Source organism: Callithrix jacchus, chromosome 13, assembly GCF_049354715.1.
Source record: "Callithrix jacchus isolate 240 chromosome 13, calJac240_pri, whole genome shotgun sequence".
In the NCBI taxonomy this organism is placed as follows: Eukaryota; Metazoa; Chordata; class Mammalia; order Primates; family Cebidae; genus Callithrix; species Callithrix jacchus.
Genome location: NC_133514.1, coordinates 26,031,019 through 26,052,908, shown reverse-complemented (window position 1 = coordinate 26,052,908; position 21,890 = coordinate 26,031,019). Strand labels below are relative to the sequence as shown.

At 33.6% G+C, this 21,890-nt stretch overlaps 1 protein-coding gene across 8 annotated transcripts in view; it reads left to right on the top strand.

Annotated features, from left to right (window-relative positions):
- TUSC3 (tumor suppressor candidate 3) overlaps positions 1 to 21,890 on the top strand; it is a 205,419-nt gene that overhangs the window by 29,968 nt on the left and 153,561 nt on the right. The gene's annotated exons all lie outside the window — the stretch shown is intronic.

The following is a 21,890-nucleotide window of genomic DNA, read 5'->3' as shown; positions in this document are numbered from 1 at the left end:
CTCTGCAAGACTACTGCTGAAACTGCCTGCTATGACCTGAAACCAGTTTTATCTGATAGCTGCTGGAACAACATGCTGATTAGTCTTACCCATTATAGTCACTCACCAGCTCCCCAGGACTTTACCAGAGCCAATGACCTTTCTTTAAAAATGATATGCAACAATTCTCCTTTTAAAGAAAACCTGCAACCTTCTCTTTGTTTTTCAGACATACCGAAGACCACTCAATTTGTATATACCCCAAATTGCAATTCTTGCTTCCCAAATGTAATGTTAAATTTAGAGATTTGTCTGTATATTTTCATTTTGATTTCAACAACATGTAAAGATACCTATAGCTGGGTGACCATATAATCGATAATAGAACTAGAATACATTTGAAAATGAAAGGAGATGCTAGTAAAATTTACCTCATGGCAGTAGGAAGAAACTAGAACTGTTCTAAACAAATCTAATGCAAACACACTGAGATTTCATATCATAAAAATGAAATCAAATAGTATATTTTAGTTTAGAAGTCTTTTAAAAGCAATGTAAGACATTAAACATTTAATATTTGATCACAGTGGTTGTAGGATTGAGAACTATCTTCAATTCTTTTCCATGCTTTTTTGGTTTATGTTCATAGACATTTTGTAATGTAATACAGAACTAATAAAACTCACTTTAGATTTGAAGCTGGAGCTAGTGCAGAGAAGATTGATAGTGATGGAAAAAAGTGAAAGTCATGCTACATGAGGATTACTAGAAATAATTTGCTAAGTTTAGCTTGGAAAATGAAAAATAATAGGCTCATTGTTATTCCATTTGAATTATAAAAATGTGTCTTCTCTGGTTATGGCTTATTTATTCTTTGCAGCTCCAGAGGGCAAAACTAGGTCCCATGGATGGTAGATATATACACAGTGCAAGAAAGAAGGATTTTAAAGTATGATCATTGTTTTGAAATGAAATCGGCTGCTGGGGGTGGGTAGCAGATAGCAAGCTAATTTGTACTGGTAGTGTTCATCTTTGGTGATCAATTCTTATAATTATACTCTCCATATTGTGTGGGAGGCTTAATCAAATTTAATTAAAGTGGATTTTTTTTTCCTTAAGCAACTCTTGGAAGAGTACATTATAAGAAGTGTAAGCCATTTATATAAGTATATCCTAACACCAGAAAAAAAAACAACAATGCTTATTTTATTAGAGAAGAGATCTTTCTTAAAATGACGATGCAGGTTTTGGAAGGAAAAACCAGGAATGGGAATAAGGAAGGGGACTGTCACCTTAATAAGCAGATGTGCTGAATCAAATTTCATGATAGTGAAAATACTGCAGAGGCAGTATTTTGTGAGAAAATGTTGTTTCAACAAGTACTTACAGGAAGTCTAATCACAGTGACTTAACTGTTTTAATATTTGTGTGGGAATTTAAAATATTTGCATGCTTAATTGATGTTGAACTTAATATTTCTTTAACATTCTTAATTGTGAACCTCATAAAAGTATTTTTATGTTTGGGTAGAGAACAAATGTGTTGGTGTGTAGTTAGTTATAAAATTATCAGTGTCAGCAGAACATTCACTTAAAGGCAGAGTGCTCTCCTTATATGCATTCTGATCTGAGTATATTTTTTAACAAAACTTCTTTCTGGATATGTTAGTATTCCAGAAATGTACCATTTTCACTTAATGCAACATTGTAACATTATGTTTTGTTACTACTTCTTTTATATTAAAAAAGCATCCACAGTCTTTTCATTCCATTCATATTTTCAAATCTTTTGGTTGACATATAATAATTATATATACTTATAGAGTACAGAATGATATTTCCATGTATGTATCCAATGTGTAATGATCAGATCAGGGTAATTAGCATATCCACCCCAAATATTTATCATTTCTTTGTGTTGGGAGCATCCAGAATCTTCTCTTCTAGGTCTTTGAACATGTGCAGTAACTTATTAATTGTATTCACCTTACAGTGCTATAGAAGGCTAGAACTTACTCCTCCTATCTGGCTGTAAATCTGAATGTATTAACCAACCTCTCCCTGTTCTCTCCTTCCCCATATACTTCAGAGCCTCTAATGACCAAAATTCCATACTCTACTTCTGTGAGCTCATTTTTTTTTTCACATATGCTTGAGAACATACAGTTTTTATCTTTCTGTGCTTGAGTTTTTTTAAATTTAAGATAATGTTCTCTGGGCTGATCCATAAAGCTTCTAATGACAGGATTTTATTTTTTAAATAGCTGAACACTATTCCATTATGTATATATGCCACATTTTCTTTATCCATTTATCTGTTGGCGGACATTTAGATTGATTTCATATCTTGGCTATTGTGAATAGCATTGTAGTAAATGTAGGGGTGCAAATTTAATATATTGATTTCCTTTCCTTTGGATAAATAATCAGTAGTGGGATTGATTGCTGGATCATTTGGTAGTTGTGTTTTTTAGTTTTTTGAGGGAACACCATACTGTTATCCATAATGGGGATAATAATTTATATTTCCACCAGTAGTGTGTAAGAGTTCTGTTTTCTTCACATTCTCATCAATATTTGGTTCTGTGTTTTTTTTTGGTCATTTGATACTTGTCATTCTGGGATTAGATGGTATCTCACAGTGGTTTTGATTTGCTTTTCCCTGATGATTAGTGATGTTGCACATTTTTTCAGATACTTCTTGGCCATATGTATATTTTCTTTTTAGAAATGTCTATTCAGATCTTTTGCTCATTTTGACACTAGATTATTTGCTCTTGAGTTGTTTGAGTTTTTGTATATTCTGGATATTAGTTCTTTGTTGGATGAATAGTTTGCAAATATTTTCTCCCATTCTATGGGCTGTCTCTTCACTCTCTTGATAGTTTGCTTTGCTGTTCAGAAGCTTTTTAATTTTATATAGTCCCATTTGTCTACTTTTATTTTTGTTGTCTATGCTTTTGAAGTCTTATCAGTAAAATCTTTGCCCAGACCAATGTCCTGAAATATTTCCCTGTTTTTTTCTAGTAAAAGTCATTATATTTTGGGTCTTACACTTTAAGTCATTATATTTTGAGTTAATTTTTGTATGTGGTGAGAGACAGGGTCTAGTTACACTTTCTGCATATGGATAGTCAGTTTTCCCAGCACTATTTATTGAAGAGGGTGTCCTTTCTCCAGTGTTTGTTTTTGGCACCTTTGTTGAAAATCAGTTGGCTATGAATATATGGATTTATTTTTGAATTGTCTGTTCTGTTCCATTGGCCTGTGTGTCTACTTTGTACCGGCACCATGCTGTTTTGATTATTGTAGCCTTATTGAATTGTTTGAAATTGGGTGATGTGATGCCTCCAGCTTTGTTCTTTTTGCTTATGATTGCTTTAGCTATTTCAAGTGTAGTTTGTTATTATGTAATTGACTTTGTCTCTCTTATTTTCTTATTAAATTTAAACTCTGTTTGTCAGATACAAATATGGCTACTCCCATACTCTTTTGGTTTCCATTTATGTGGAATATATTTTTGCATACCTTTGCTTTGAGCCTGTATGTGTCTTTACAGGTGGTATACATTTCTTGTAGGCAGCATATAGCTAGAGCTTGTGTTTTTAATCCATTTATCCAGTCTATAACTTTTTTTGGGGCATTTAAAACTGTTTACATTTTGATTCAGACTCTGCATTTTAACAAGATTCTTAAAGGATCCATATGAATGTTAAAGTTGGAGAAGCAGTGCCTTGGAGAATGGTATAGGGTAAGATTAGCATGTGGATCAATTTTCATAAACTGATCAATTAGAAACCTAAAAATGAAATTTAGGGAGGAAAAGTATAGTATAAAGAGAGGTTTAACATGAGGTTAATAGTGGCTAATTAAAATTAAAATTTTAAATTAATCTTAAATTTGCCTCGAGATGACAGCCTCCTGCCACATTGGGAGTTTTAAGTAATATACTGGATCTATAAGCTAATGTTGTTATAATCTCTATAAATTAGGTTCTTAAAGTTTTTAAAACATCTTTACAATATTAAGAAGGAAAAAATGTGTATCTGAGTAGTTTATTTGTTTTTGGTAAGTCACTTATCATCTTAATCATTATCATCTTACAAATGAGCATATAGCCTTAGACAACTTAAGTAACATAGTCAGTGTCCTACCAAAAGTGAGTTAATGGTCGAGCCAAGCCGTGATCAAAATTCTGATTCTGTAACCTTTTTTAGAAAAGTTTGAAGTGAGTATAAAATCTCACTGTTTCTAATGTGGATGTAATAGGAAATAATGAATCAACTTCAGCTTAATTTAATGTAGACTTGATCTTTTTGGTAGGGGTAGATTTCACTTCATAATGCTTCTCTGTTATTTCATAATGCTTCTCTAAAAATTCCATTTAAATTTTGAGTTAGACCCGACTCTATTAATGTTCTGTTAAAAGCATCTGACTTAGTATTTAGGAGGTCACCAATTGTATTGTAAAAGAGATGATAGGTGACATTTATGGATATTTTAAAATTATCTTAGATAATTCCAATGTACAGCTTGCTAATGGTTTTACACAGAAGTTTCTGATTTCACTTTTCACGCTGCTCTGGCTTCAGGCCTTTATCTCTTTAGTCTTTAATTTTGCAGGTGAGGAATTTTAGAGGATATCCTGAGAAGTCTTATAGCAGGTTAATGGCAAAGACAGTTTATGGCAAAGTCAAACCCAGCCTGCTTATTATACAAAACCCAAGCTTAAGGCCATCAGGCCCAGTGAGAGACTTCATGAGTGAACATTAGCTCTTGTTTTCTTTCTCACCTGAATTCTAACTTTCTTTTCTTTCCCAGCATCTAGGAAAATAAATTGTTTCTTGCCAATTCCCCCACTAACATTTTATTTTTGTTTTGAACTTTATTTACTATTTTTAGATGTTCTAGAATGGAAGGAATTTCCCTGAACCTAAGTCGGCCATATGGCTCTGTGTGGGGGATTCTTCAAAGTGTTTATAATTTGTTTTTGTTGTTGTTTGTTTTTTACTTTTCTGAGACAGGATTTTGCTCTGTTGCCCAGGCTGGAGTGCTGTGGTATAGTCTTGGCTCACAGTAACCTCTACCTCCTGGGCTCAAGCGGATCTGCTCACCTCAGCCACCCAAGTAGCTGAGACAACAGGTATGCGCCACAATGCCTGGATGCCTGGCTAATTTTTTTTGTATTTTTTTGTAAATGGGGTTTTGCCATGTTGCCCAGGCTGATCTCAAACTCCTGGACTCAAGCAGTCTGTGTGCCATGGTCTCCCAGAGTGCTAGAATAGAAGACTTGAGCCACTGCAACCAGCCTGTAATTTGTTTTGGAAGATCTGATATAAACTGTGCCATGCCGAGTTCTTACCTTTAAAGTACTTTATGAAAGTATGATGTTTGGCATATAGGAGGTGGTGAACAAATGGTGGTAGTTTTTATTTTTGGTATCGTTAGGTCCTTTTTTGGGTTATTTTAGAAAAAAAGTTTGAAGATTTAAAAGTTGCCAGAAATGAACAGATCATTCCTGGGAGTTTTGCAGCTTAATAATTTGAGGTTTTAATTAAATTAGTTTTTTTAAGCTTTTTATTAAAAATAATTTTTCAATTTTTAATGGTTCAGATAAATTGAGGATTTATTATGTCTACATTTATGTATTTAAAAAGTTATGCTTACATAGAAAAGCTTTCTCCTATAAAACATGTCATATAGAATAGGGTTTTGGACAAAGTTTAATCTATTCATTTATTAATTTCTTTACCAAAATATCTGTTGGTTATTTACTATGCAACAGACAGTGTACAAAGCTCTGGAGAAATATCATGAGCAAGTTGTGAATACTTCCTAGTCATTGTTCTAGTAGAAGACGGAAGTATCAAGGAAATAAACATACAGTTAAATGTATAAATATTATTGTCATAAGTGCTATAGAGGAAAAAAATAGGTTGTTGTGAGGGAATAATTGGGAAAAGCTTTACTTTTGACTTGGGGAGTCTACATTTCAATGGAGATCTGACTTTTAAGTGAGAATCTTCCAGACACAAAAGTTCTGTGTAGGGGAGGAGTATTCTAGTTAAAATGCAGAATGAGCCAAGGGGAAAAGGGTTATAATATTAGAGTGGTAGGCAGAGGCCAGAACTAAGTAGCGCCTTCTTAGTAATGTTAAGAAATTTACTTTTTAAGTGTCAAAAATAGATGGTCAAAAGTTAAAGCAAGGAGGTGACATCTCTTTTACATATTAAAGTAATTACTCTTCCAATAATGCAGAGGAAATGGGGAAAACCTTCAGGAGCCAGCTATAGTAGTCTAGGTAAGAGATATAGATGGCTTGACTAGGCAGCTAATAGTGTAGATGGAAATAAGAGAAAGAAAGTTATCCTTTGGACTTGGAGATAAGAGCTGAGGAAGGGAGGTAATGACAAATACTTCCTAGATTCTTGACTTGAATAGTTGTTTTCCACTTACTAAAATGGGAAAAAGTAGAGGAAGAATAGGATTTGAAAAGAAAGACAGAAATTCAGTTTGGGTCTGTTAATTTTCCTATTCATTTAACAGTGTTGCTCTCAAGGCCGACAGTTGCGTATTATAATAGCAGTAACAACTAATGCTTATTAAGCTTTTTTTGTGTGAATAGCACTTGATACGGTTTGGATATTTGTCCTCTCCAAATCTCATGTCAAAATGTGATCCCCAGTGTTGGAGGTGGGACCCGGTAGGAGGTGTTGGGGTCATGGTGGTAGATCCTTGTGAATGGCATAGTTTCCTCCTCATGGTAATAAGTGAATTCTCACCATTGGTTCATGTGAGAACTGGTTGTTTAACAACTCCTCACTCTCTCTAGGTCCCTCTCACCATGTGATAGACTGGCTCCCCCTTTACCTGCCACTATGATTGTGAGCTTCCTTAGGCCTCATCAGAAGCTGACATTATGGTTGTACAGCCTGCAAAACTGCTAGCCAAATAAACTTCTTTCCTTTATAAATTACCGAATTTCAGGTATTCCTTTATAGCTATGCAAAATGGACTAACATAGCACTTTTCTGAATTCTTGTAAATGTATTAACTCGGGCCTTACAACAAACAGGTGATATAGGTGCTACCCTTAATCCTCATTTTAAAGATGAGGAACATGAGGCAAGATGAATTATTTTACTTCAGTTAGCCAGCCAGTAGTGTTGTCATCAGGTTTCAAACTCAGGCTTTGTGGTTCTTGAGCCCATGCACTTAACCACTTAGCTATAGTGCTTATAAGTTTTCAGTATGAGGAAAGGTCGGATTTGGGGGTATGAACATTTTTGGCTTCATTAGCCTATAGATAATGTTTAACATAAACTCTCTATCATATATTCATGTGCTTTAAAAAAATGTCTTTTTTTTTTTTTTAAGATGGAGTCTTGCTCTGTCGCCCAGGCTGGAGTGCAGTGGTGCCATCTTGGCTCACTGCAACCTCCACCTCTCAAGTTCAAGAGATTCTCCTGCCTCAGTCCCCTGAGTAGCTGGGATTACAGACACATGCCACCACGTCTGGCTAATTTTTGTATTTTTAATAGAGATGGAGTTTCTCCATGTTTGCCAGGTTGGTTTTGAACTCCTGAACTCAAGTGATTCACCTACCTCAGCCTCCCAAAGTGCTGGGATTACAGGTATGAGTCACCACACCCGACCAATATATTAGTATGCTTTTAAACACTGTTTATCACTTACTGAAATAATATGAAGTATATTTTCACCATGCTTGTAGCATGATTAGAGCATTATTATATACTTCCACTGAGATAGCCAAGTAAGTCATTATTAATTATGTATACATCATCTACTTTCTGAGTTGTTAGTTTTAAAACTTTGCTGAAAGTTGAAACCATTTGAGTTATTTTCCATGTATTGTCCCAAAGATTAATTTAATAATACAATTGTAATCCTCATAGCCATACTTATTCCCTCATAAGTCTGATATCTATGGCTTCATTTCTTGTAGTCTTTTTTCATTTCTACCATTATATTGAAATTACTTTGTTAATTTTCAGTTTTTCCCTTTCTACATTCAAGATCCTTTTCTTTTATTCTTTAAGTTCTGTGCACTATTGTTTCCCTTGTCCAGTCCCTCCTTTGTTATTCTCTTCCTTGCATTCTGACGGCTGCCATCTCTTTTTTTCTTCTTCACCAATCAAAATGTTCATTCTGAGGATCTACTAGAAGCATTAATTTACTCTATAACGTTGTTGCTGATCATTGAAATCAGTATTGAATAATGATCTTCCTGTCATTATTTCTGTACAACTAGCTTTGGCATGTGCTATATTATTTGATATTTTATACATCCTTTCTCCCCAACTTGTATACTGCTAGTATAACCATTCTCCCTGACTTGTATATTACTGTAATTACACATTTAATAGGCCACTTAAAGTTATCCCATAGTTCATTGAGTCTCTGTGCAATTTTTAATTTGTCTTCTTTTTTATTTTAGATTGCTGTTTTGGGATGGCTTCAAGTTTAATCTTTTCCTCTGCTAATTCCTTCCATTGTATTTTTCATTTCATATGTGGTAGTTTTTATCTTTTAAGTTGGGCTCTTTTTATATCTTTATGCTTAATATCTTGAATATGTAGATGACAGCTTAATGTGCTTCTCTGCTAATTTTAACATCAGTATCGGTTCTGGGTTGGTTTTGATTAATTTTTTGTTTTCCTTATGATGGAATGTAATTTCCTGCTTTTTTGCATGCCTTGAAATGTTTCATTGGATGATAGGCATTGTGTATTTTGTTGGATGCTGGGTAATTTTGTCTTCCTGTGACTATCATTGACATTTGTTCTGGCTTTGATGCAAGCCAGTATTTTGATCTTTTATGTTCTTGATTATAAGATTTGTTAGGCAGGATCAGAGCAGCATTCAGTGTAGGGATAATTATTCCCTACTATTGCAGGAACATCTGAGTACTCTACATAATATCTTATGAATTACAAGTTTTTTCAGTCTGGCTGGTGAGAATAGGCACTATTACTGGTCCTGTACTGCTCTTATGAAGCAGGTTTGCTGTGTCCTAACTTATCAACTTGAGTTTGGTGAGATAGAATATATTTTACATGAAATATGGGACATAAGTTACATGAAACAGATTTATTACTTACAGGCAGGCATCAAGGGACAACAGAAACCTTGGATTCATTGTTGGTTGCCCGTGGCTCAGGGAAATTTCATGGGACAGATGGAGTTTTGACTGTGTGTGCATCATTTGCCCTGCAGTTGAGGGACCCTGGAAAATTGTCTACCTTAGGTTTTATACTTCGGGGCAATATGATGCTCTGGGCTAAAGCTCTGAAGGACATCCTGTTTCTAAGGGAGACAGGAAGAAACTTTTCCCAGCCTCTGGTAATTTCTTTACACATAGGATTTGGTCAGCACTCAGCTGAATACCCAAGGGGAATCTTTAGGTTTCCAGGCTTCTCTTTGTGTAACTCCTTCTTCTCCAGTACTCTCTCCTGTGATTATAGCTGCCTTGGTTATCTGGACTTTCTGCTCCATCTCCGTAGCTCATGAGTCGGCTGATCTCTGCCTATATTCTCTCTCTGTGCCTCAGTCCTGAATCTCTCTCAAGGGAGTAGGGCGGAACAGTTAGAGGGCTCACTTTGTTTCTTTTCTCTTAAGCAACAATGTCTTCTATATCCTGATGACCAGAGTCCTGAAAATTGTTTCATATATTTTGTTTCCTTTTGTTTCTTTGTTTCAGGCAGGTGAGAAAATCAGTCCCTTTTGCTATAGCTTTGCCAGAAATGGAAGAAGTATATTTTCTGTTACTATTTCAGAAGCATCCAAATATTCATAAGAAAAATGGAAGAAAGTCATTTTTAAGCCTGGTGCAATAAAATGTACCACTTATTTTCGCTTTCTACTTCTGTAAGATTTTCTCAAAAATTCAAGAAGGGAATTTATTTTCTAGTATGTGTGTGGAAATAAAAATAGACTTAAAATAGTATTTTTAGTCTTACAAGTTGTACTTCTGCTGTCTTTATGGTAAGAATTAAAACGACAATCTTAATAAGGTCCAGGTGTGCCATAGGGACATAGTGATTTGACCAATTGAATAGTAACTGTCCCAGAGGTATATCTTTAACATATTTCCTCAGGTCTTTAGAATTAAGGTTGTGGGTAAAATAGGTTCAAGGTTATAGCCAGTATTCAAACATGTAGTTTGAAAGTTTTCTAGTCTCTCATCTAAAGTAATAAAACACTTATTTTCTCAGAATGAGTTTTAAAGAGGCATTAAAAAACCTAAGTATTCTTTCCCATTTTATAGTCACATGTTCTAATTGGGAACATCTATCTATCTATAATAATGATATGAAGTTTTGAAATGGTTGTCTTTTTAAAAGTTTACTTCATTTGCATAATTGCTCAGAGAAGGAATAATATAAAGTGTTTTAAGGGTGTTTTGGTAAAAAATTATTTGGAACTTAAATGCCATGACCTTTCAACAACTTGGGTTTGAACTGCACAGATCAGTTTTTATATAGATTTTTTCTCAACCAGGTGCAGCTAAAGATACTGTTTCCTGGATGCAAAACCTGTGGACACAGAGGGCCAACTTTTCTTGTATGGAAATTCCACAAGAACAATTGCAGGGCTTGAGTATATGCAGATTTTGGCATGTGGGGTGGCCTAGAACCAATCCTTGTATAGACTGATTTTAGGGTACCATGGGGCACACTGTAAATTGTAACCTTAATTTTTTACACTATTATTATGTTAATGTATTCATATATTAATTAGTTATTTTTTCTTGACTTGATTTTATTTAATTGCTTTATAAAGACGTACTGAGAGTGGAAGATGTGTTGTCAGTATTGGGAGAATTTATGTCGCTCTACTGATTGGATATAATGTTTTGGTTGGGGTTGAATATAGTTGTATTACTGATAACTTTTTCTCCCTTCCCTAAATATTTTATGAAATAAAAATCTTCTAAGGCCAGGCGCGGTGGCTCACACCTATAATCCTAGCACTTTGGGAGGCCGAGGCGAGTGGATCACGAGGTCAAGAGATTGAGACCAGCCCAGCCAACATGGTGAAACCCCGTCTCTACTAAAAATACAAAAATTAGCCGGGCATGGTGGCTCAAGCCTGTAATCCCAGCTACTTGGGAGGCTGAGGTAGGAGAATTGCTTGAACCCAGGAGGCGGAGGTTGTGGTGAGTCGAGATCATGCCATTGCACTCCAGTCTGGGTAACAAGAGCGAAACTCTGTCTCAAAAAAAAAAAAATCTTCTAATTGTACTTAATTATTATTTCAAATAATAGAAGATCTTTCTTTTTTTTTTTTGAGATGGAGTCTCACTCTGTGCCTGGGCTGGAGTGCAGTGGCACGATTTTGACTCACTGCAGTCTCCACCTCCTGGGTTCAAGCAATTTTCCTGCCTCAGTCTCCTGAGTAGCTGGGGTTACAGGCATCTGCTGATATGCTTAGCTAATTTTTGTATTTTTAGTAGAGACGGGGTTTCAACATGTTGGCTGGGCTGGTCTTGAACTCCTGACTTCATGATTTGCCTGCCTCAGCCTACCAAAGTGCAGGGATTACAGGTATAAGCCACCGTGCCTGGCCAGATCTTTCTTAATTTAACGTAGTTGACTGCAGGTTGTAATAGATACTGTGTGGAAGGTAACACAGTTGATAGTCCAATTTAAAGCTTGGTCAGGTAGCAACAGTTCAAAGTTAATAATTACTTGTGGAAGGCTAAGAAAAGCTGGGTCAGTTCAGCAGAAGTTAGACTTGATGTCTGAAAATATCAGCAGGGGTAGTACAGTAGGAAGAGGTCAGAGATAGAGTGATTAATAGAATGTGGAGATGAGGTAGCACCTTGTCCAAGGTCAGAATCATGACAGTAGGAAGAAAGGCTAACTTAATAATAGAAATTTGCTGCAGATTTTAATGGAGGTGATTTAAGTTTCTCTCAGTCCAGTCCAGGATCTCTCTACACTGATTTTGAAGCTTGTGGCCCTTTGACCTCATATCTAAATAAGTGTCATTTTGTTTATCAGAATCTAATCTGGGAAACTTTTCTTCAAGATAAACTTTGTCTTCTTCTTGAGCCAGTTGCGCACGGCATTCCTAAATTTTAGTTGCTTTTATGTTTATGTTTGTCAGTTATGCTTTGGTGATTTATTGAGTAAATTCACATATTTTTTCTTTTTATTTCTTTTTTCTCTTTGACACAATAAACTCTAAATAAAATTCTTTGCAAAGCATTTTAAAAATAATCAAGCCTATAAAATACTAACAACATCTAACATACTCACAACATCTAAAATACTAGTTTTAAAAGCTTTGAGCATTGGATATGTATAGAAAGCTAAACACACATTGATATTAGATTGACAGTAGTTAGAAAAACAAAACCTTCATGAATTTTTTCTTTGAAAATGACCAGATATCTGACATAGGAATTAAGACATATACTTGAAAGCATATGACTCAGTCTTAATTTCTTGACCTCTAATGCTTCCATACTTTAATTTGTCAGAAACGAGTATAGGCCTACATTTTTAAGGCATTTGGAATTCTAAACTGGTAATGGGGGAAAACATTGGTTAATATTGTCTCTTAATTTTAGATAATAGTATACAGTAAATGTTTATTGATCAGCATTTATATCTGTATATTTACACACATGCACACACAACACATTTTCTGTGGCCTAGCATTAATATTTTCAAATTGTTTTTCACATGAGTTTGTTCTTTCTCTGTACAACATAAATAATTACTTTGAGCATCAAGTTATTTCTTTAAGAATTTCTGCTTGAGAAAATCTGGTTGAAAGCAGAGTTTGGAGAGCATAATATCAATTGGGATTTTATGTGATCTCTTTCATTATCTAGAACCTTAACTCTTCACTGTCCTTGTACTCCATCCAAATGTTTATTAATACATTGAAAGTATTATCCAAACCCATAGAATATACAACACCAAGAATGAATCCTAATACAAACTATAGACTTTGGGTAATTATGATGTAGATAGGTAGCAAGCTTAAAGTAAGTCTGTTACCTAAAAGATTATGAGGAGGATGAGTTCTTATTTCTGAAGACTGATATTTTAACAGGCAGTATTTGAATTTACTTATCATGGCTGTGTAATTTATATTTGTCAGTCTATCAAATGCATTGACTCCTCCCCCTTGCCTATAAAAAAACATTTCTTCAAACTCTTCTGTTACCAGTATGCACCTGTAGTAGAGATGGAAGGACTAAGTGTGTAAAGCAACAAGTTTATAGTTTGAATGGATTTAGGGAGAGATCCAGGCACACTGAATAAGAAAGGCTGTAGTAGTGTCTCCCTTCTAGTGTCAAAGCCTGGCAACCCAAAACATTAGAGGAACACTAAGATGCCCTTCTTTGGAGAATTTTTTGTTATTTTACAAATTAGTAAGTGGAGGCCACACAGCTGATCGGGGGTAGAAATTAGGTTACTTCCATAATGATTTGTATTTAAATTTGATACCTTTTTCTTAAGTTCATTATCTATTTATAAAATCTATTCTGTAGCAATACGGGCATTGCTTTAGTATTAGGTTCAAGGTAAATCTTAGGAGACTGGGAAGGAAGTAAAGAAATGTACAGTGGTATTATGTATAGTGATGATAGTTCTAATGTAATGAATGGTATTGATTACGAGCTTACCTGAGTTTCTGAAGTAATTACGGGTTTTGAGATTTTGTGGGTTGCTTTCTACCACTCTCTATGGATATATTTGTTTGTGTGTATATATTATATAAGAATATATTAATATAATATTATGGTTATTTATATTGTACTTTTTTAGTTCCCAGAATTAACTGGCATGCAGAACTAGCATTTATTTGTACCTTATGATTTGTATCAATTGAGCATCCCTAATCTAAAACTATGTCTGAAATCTGAAATGCCCTTAAACTCAAAACTTTTTGAGCACTGACATGATGCTCAAAGGAAATGCTAATTGAAGCATTCTGGATTTCAGATTTTAAAAATAGGGATGCTCAGTCAGTAGCCATCCTGAAAATATTCTGAAGTCTGAAAAAAGTATTAAATTCAAAATGCATCTGTTCCCAAGTATTTCGTGTAAGGATACTCAGTCTATATATAGGACTTTGCTTATGAATACATCTGTTTTCTTGTTGCCTGTTGTTCATGCAGAATTATTTAATTTTCATGGATTTGAGCAGAGAATATATGACTAAAGTTTGATTTGTCTGAACAAAATGTCCATCATGAATTTTTATACAGTTACAGGAAAAATATGAAATAGGTTTTATTTCCCCACAGATTATCAAACGGGTTGTACTTTTTCCACCTTACATTTTACATCTACTTGTGGAAAGTATTGTGTTTATTTAGAGGTGGTTTCTCTTGGTGGAAGGAGGAAGTAATGCAGTAGTTGGAGATAAGTAACATGGGGTTTTCAGTCAGATAGGCACAAGTACCTATCTTTGTGATATTGTGCAAATTGCCTAATCTTGTTGAATGGAGTTGTAGTAGTTGCTCTTTTTTTGAGTTGTGAAGATTAAAATGTTTATGTGTGTGTTTGTGTATATATATATATATATATATATATATATATATATGTATGTATGCGTGTATATGTATACATTGGCTATTTTTATCACTTATTAATTTTATTTGTTTTATACAAAGAAAACAGGAACTGAAAGTGATTCATGGAAAAGTAAAATTAGATTATTACCTTAACATAAATAAAAAATACAAACCTAAATGTAAGTAACACTTTAATGTTAGTAGATTAGGAGAATATTTTACGATATCAAGGTAGGGGAGATCTTTTGAAGTAAGACTCAGAGAAGTACAAGTTATAAATAAATGGAGTCAGTCAGATCGCATTAAGAAACAAATGTTGTGTGACAAAGGAGACCATAAGTAAATTGATATGTCAAGTCCAAGGTAGAAGATATCATAGTTGCCACACATGTAGTTAATTACTAATACTTTACTAGTTAATTACCAGTAGAGAACAACTGCAAATTAATAAGAAAACACAACCCAATTGAAAATAGATAATATTGTCAGAGTTTATCACAGGACCCTGAGTGGATAATAAATAATATATGTATAATGTCATTAATCATCATGGATATGAAAATTAGAAGAATATTGAGGAGTTATCTGTTACTTATCAGCCAGGCAAAAGAATGTAAAAAGTCTGACAGTGTCAGTGATGATAAGTATGAGGGAAAATGAGAACCCATATGTTGCTGGTAGGAGTTAGTCTGGAAAACCAGTTTGGCAATATCTTATGATTGGTTAGTAAGTTTTTGTATTCCATGGGCATATTTGACAGTCTGGTGAAAATATTTTCATAATACATAAACTACATAGGATTATAAAAGATAGTCATACTGAAATATCAAAATAGAAAAATATGATACAGTAATATTTTTATGAAGAAGTAATATTTTTATGAAGAATTTATAACAACCTAGTGGCAGGTCTGATAACCATTACAGTTTCAAAATGGTGATGAACATGAACTATATCTTGAGCTATCAGCAACAAATAGAATGGAATAGGAAAATATCTGCAATTTCTATGGTTTACCAAGTCACAGGTACTGCTAATGTTGTTTGTTTGTTTGTTTGGTTTTTGCCACCACTTACAATTGAAATGTTACATTTTTAGAGACTTAGGTAAATGAGGATATTCACCCCCCTTTTCAAGTTTATCAGCTCCTTGAGTTAGAATCATGGAACTTAAAAGATGTCAGTTTAAGAACGCTTTTAGAGTGATTTTTACTCATGAACAATGCTAATGAGAAATCTTATGTGACCGTTATTAAGAGAAATGGAAAAATGTAATATATTAGTGTGTTGGGGTGCTCTGCAGCAATGGAATTAAATGACTTACCTATAAGCATCAATATGCAGAGGATTCTAAAAAGTTTGAATTAAAAATTTTGGTATGATATTGAGAAAGAATATTATGCAAATTAAAGACATATATAACATTCTATTGTATAGTTTGTGATTTTATGTACCCATTTATATGTGTGTCTACACACAAAAAGATAGATTTTGGAAAAATGATATTTCTAGTTTACTCAGTCAAGGAGAGGAGAGTAAGATGGGATAAAGGAATTTGATGCACCTGTAGTATTTTAATTATTTATGTTAAGAAATAAACAGATTGCAAACAAACAGATCTTATTTGATGATAATTGTCATTGATACATGGGTGTTTGTTTTGTTATTATTTGTACTTTTCTGTATTAAAATAGCTCCTCAGATTTTCAAAATAATAGTTATTAAGAAAATATTTTCTTATAATTACTGTAAATAAATATTTTAATAAAAATAGAAGTGGCACCGAGATAGATTATCAATTGCAGAGGGGATTAACTTTGTTATTTGGTTCAGGTACATATGGGTTACTCAGGTACATAATTACAGAATTGATTATTTTCTAGTTAATGCCAAGTCTTGCTTGCATTTTGCCTTTCTGTTTAGAATGTCAAAGTAAGCCCTTAACAGTGGTTAATATTTATAGTACCAGAATGGAAAATCCCTTAATATGGTTAGGACTCTAGTACTCTGCAGTAACTTAATAGCCCTAAATTTTTTCATTTTTGCTATTTTTATCACCAGAAAATCTCAAAACTTTATCTTACAGGACCCAGGAAAATAGTGTTATTTGTTGGGCTTACATTGGTTTCTTGTATCTCTTTTTCTCTAATGGTTCACTAAATTAGCTTTGAAATATCTGGGATTGCTTTCTTCAGTTCCTTGGTAAAGAGATACATAAAACTCTGGTTATTCTAGAAGTTCTGATACTCCAGGTTGTTTTTACTGAAATGAACTAAGGTGTTAGTCAATAAAGATGAATGTAGTAGTGACTCTGAGAGTTAGGATATGATGAAACATCCTCATTTTCTCAAATAGCAGCCTGACCCCAAGTGTGAAGTGAGCATAGCTTCCAAAAGAGTGGAATCAATCAATAGATGGGAAGATTAGTGTAGGAACAGCAAAGAAGCATAGAGTAATGAATGCCACTACCTGGCTTTGTTTCGTATTTTTTTCCTAGAGTAATCAAAATTACTCGTCTTTTAGCTACTTTCTTTTGACTATCTCTTTTACTGTCTCTTTCTAACTGGCAATAACTGTTGTTCTGTTGTTTGTAAAGCATACAGGTAAAAATTTCAAATCATATAGAAATTTATAAAGTAAAAATAAACATAACCATTTATCTTCTCCTCTATAATGAAACCATTATTGATTTGCTACACAATTGACCCTTGAACAACACAAGTATGAATTGCATGGATCTATTTATACAGATTTTTTTCAAATTAGTTATGTTGGAAAATTTTTTTGTTGATTTGTGACAACTTGAAAAAATTCTCAGATGAACTGCATTGCCTAGAAAACCAAAAAAGAAAAAAAGTATGTCATGAGAGCATAAAATATATGTAAATACTACTCTGTTTTCATCATTTACTACCATAAAATGCACAGATATCTATTATAAAAAGGTTGAAACTTATCAAAACCTAGACACACACTTACAAAGCTGGCATCACTTGCAGTTGACAGAAATGTAAACTAACATAAGATTGCAGTATTACATCACAACTGCATAAAATTAACTGTAGTATAGTACATCATATGCTACTGTCATCACTTTGTAGCCGTGTTCTGTTGCTGTTGGGGTGAGCTTAAGTGTTCCGGTATCCACTTAAAATGCCTTATGATATTGATCATCTCCATGTGAACATTCACTCCTCCAGTGAATTGCATATTGCAGTGAAAAGTGATCTCCCGAGGTTCTCCCGTATTTTTCGTTCTGTTTAGTGTAATACTGTAAACCTTGAATAATACCATGGGACCCATACAAAGTGCCACTAGTGATGCTGGAAGTACTCCCAAGCAACAGACAAAAGTCACGAAATTACAAGAAAAAGTTAAATTGCTTGATAGATACCACAGATTGAGATCTCTAACTGTGGTTGCTGCCATTTTAAATGATTCATCTTGTAAACAGGTGACACAAACTTACAGTCTGAGTAAATACAGTACAGTACTATAAATAAATTTTGTTTTATGATTTTTTAAGTAACATCTTTAGCTTTATTGTAAGAATAGTGTATATAATAAATGTACAAAATATGTGTTAATCGACTATGCTATTGGTAAGGCTTCTGGTCAACACTAAGTCTATTTTTTTGGGGTCAAAACTTACATGTGATCTTTTTGACTGTGTGGGTGCCCCTAACCTTCCCATTGTTCTATATTATTTCAGATATTTAGTATGTATGTAAAAAAGTTAATGAGTGAATAGATACACACAAATTATGGATATTCTTGTAGGTAAGTCTATTTTACCTTATTAAATAACTATAATATTATCTTGTTTCATACCATATCATGAGTTAATCAAATTCCTCTTTGTAAGCATAAATATTATATCCAAATATTTGGAGTTATAAACAGTATGTCAGTGAATATCCTTTTAAATATACATGTGTACTTTGTCTGATTATTTCTTTAGGATAAGTTCCTAGAAATGGCATTGCTGAACTAAGGAAACAAACATTTAAAACTTCTTATGTATTATAAATGTGACTTCTTGAAAGATGTTACCAATGCATAGCAATATTGTATCCCTTGATACAGTTTTAACTTACCTTTTCCAGTGCTATTTTTAATAAAACATTGTATTTTCGTATATATATAACAAAGTACAGTGTTTTCTTACATTTTTATCTAGTTAATATTGCCATTAAACACAGTATCTCATGTACAGACTACCCGCAAGTTTGGTAGTAAGCTTTTACCCTGGGCTGTTCTCTCTGATCATAATTGGAAATGTTTTAAAAAGGATATTTCTCCTGCCATAAATGGTAGGGGGAGAGTGTCTGAACCAAGGAAAAGTGTGGACCAGGAGAGAGCTGTGTTAATTCTTATTTCTGTATTTTCAGTATGTTTGTTCATTACTTAATTAGTTACGCAAATATTTATTTAGTGAGGCAGGCACCAAGCTGGTCACTGGGGATACATTGATGATAAAGACAGTTCTGATCTCTCAAGAGTTTATAATTTAGTGATAGAAACTTTTAAGTCGCTCAGAACAGGCAGCTGCTTTAGAAACTACAGTTATAACACATTTGTAAAGTGTATTTACAGTTTACACACATTTGTAAAATAATTTATTATAACAAAGCAAAATAGAAATAAAGATGAGAAAAAATTTTATTAAAACATTTCACCATCCAGAAGCAATTATCATTTAAGTAAAATTTACTTTTCCTCTAACTTTTCAAACATATAGGTAAGTTGAGAGAATTTTACAATGAATACTCAAATATGTACTACCTAGATTTCACAATTAACAATTTACAGTGCTTGCTTTATTGCAAATCCATCTTACCTATCAGCAATCAGTCTATCTTTTTAAATGCATTTTAAAGTAAGCAGGAGACAAGTGTCCTTCCTTCAATATGTGTAACATGAACTATTGTAAACAGCACTGTGTTTCAGTGAAACCCATATTTATTGACTATATGCTGTAAAAAATGTGGAGATTTTGTACTCTTACATTTCCTCCCTACTTCTCTTTCCCATCAGCAAATGTTTGATAAATTACTTTGTCTAGTTATTGAATGTAATGTAAGTGTCATTTATTGAATGCCCATATAATTTACTCAAACTGGAATATTTTTCAGAGACTAAGGGGGTGCTATTGATAACTGCAGCGATATAGCAAGTGCAATTGGGGTTTCCTCGGAAAACCAGAATGATGAGAATGTCTATAACTATAAATGCTAGAGTTGTTTATTCTTGGTCTTACATTTAAATGTATTTACATTTAATTAGCACTATATTCAACACTTAGTCTTTTACCATTGCTTAATTCCTGAGTTGTTGATTTTGATTCACCTCTTGGCTGAATTTTATCCATAGCTTCTCTTTTCCTGAGTTCCTTACTTTGATTCAGTTCTTGGTTATATATTATCCTCAAGAAGTTGTTCTCTTTTCCATGAGGGTCTAATGTATACTGAATTCCTTAATTTTTTTGCTTGCTTTGTTACCTTACATTTTATTGGTGCTCTTTGTAAACAATAAATTCCAGTATAAAATAGTTGTTTATTCTATAGGAATAAATAGAACAATAGTAGGGACATCCCAGGGCTAGGGGTGAGCCTAATCTTATCTCTAATATGAGGCAAAGTCTTCTACATGAAGTGCAATGTAAGAAGTTTCTTCAGAGATTTTTACCTTTGTATACTAAAATGGTTTGGCTCTGTGTCCCCATTCAAAGCTCATCTTGAATTGTAATTCCCATGTGTCAAGGGAGGAAACTGATGGGAGGTGATTGGATTAGGGGGGTGGTTTCCCCCATGCTGTTCTTGTGATAGTGTGTGAGTCCTAAGAGATCTGATGGTTTTAAAGTGGCAGTTTTCCTGTGCTTGTACTTCACTTGTTTTGACTACTGCCATGTGAGATGTGACAGCTTCCCCTTCCATCATGATTGTAAGTTTCCTGACGCCTCCCCAGCCATGCATAACTGTGAGTCAATTAAACCTCTTTCCTTTATAAGTTACCCCATCCTGGATATTTGTTTATAGCGGTGCAAAAACTGACTAACATCTATACCTTTTATATAAAATAACCAAAAGAAATCTTTCGTTCTGCCCCAATAAACTTGACTTGCTCTTGCCATTTGGAAGAAACTTGGTAGACTAAACACTATTTCAGTTGATGAAAAACAAGCTTTGGAAATTTTTTAAAGTACATTTAAAGCTTTGCTCTTGGCTTATTTTCTTTTGGATTCTACTTAATTTTTCTTAGTTTTACCAATGTAAGCATTACATATTTTACTGACTGATTTGTGGGAATCAAGAATAAACTTGCTGAAAAAAAAGTCAACTCTGCAATTTATGAGTAGTCATGGTTTTGTTTTCCCACATTCTGTTAGCAAAAATTTTTTCAGCTATGGCACATAATATATGGCTATTAATAGTGAAGAGTTACACACAATGGCTTCTAAAGCAGAGCAAGATAATTTTGTGATATAATGTATTATTACAGTAGGGTACCTGCTGTACTCATTTACACTGGTAATGGCCATCTTGCCTGGATCTGTGTTTCCAAGAGAGGCAGGCCAGATGGCTGTGTACAGCTGGAGGTAGATTTTCCTCTCTGCTTTTAACAGCTGCCTTCATTTCTTAGATCTGGTACTTGTTTTAAGATGAGGTATTTATTTATAAATGAATGTCCAACAGAAGGATATGAAATGAAAGAGTTCAAGAGAAATGATGACATTTCTAATGCAGTGGTGGGAAAAAAATGGGATGCTCATTTGACCCATTTTGTGACTGTTACTGATTAAAATGACTTCATATTTTGATTCTTCACAGAAAATATCATGGCTCCCATTATAATGATATTGTTATTGTCTCTTGACAGTAGGGTATTTTACTTAAGCAATTTTATGGTGAAAAATTGTTAGGAGGAAGATAACACATTTGAAAAAACACCTGTTTTTACTGTATATTAAAAATAAAACAGAGTAACTCTCAAAACTAAAAGGCCATTTTCAATTATTTACATGACTTTATCAAGGAGCAGATATGCTTTTGTGATATTAATATATTAGTAGGAATATATTACCTTCTGTCTTTTCATTTACTGTTACGATAGAATGTTTTTACCAGACACTGACCAAATTTCATTTTAGTGTCTAATATTTTATTGAATTATTATGTTCATTTCCTAGCTGTTTTTATTTTTGTTGCTGTTTATCACATAACTATGTTTATATGATTTAACTATTCTTCTTTTGAATATCAAGAAAGGTGTGATGAATAAATTAGGATAATCAGTTTAATGTAATTTTTATCATTTTTTTTTTGAGGTCCTTTACATTTTAGGCATGGGATT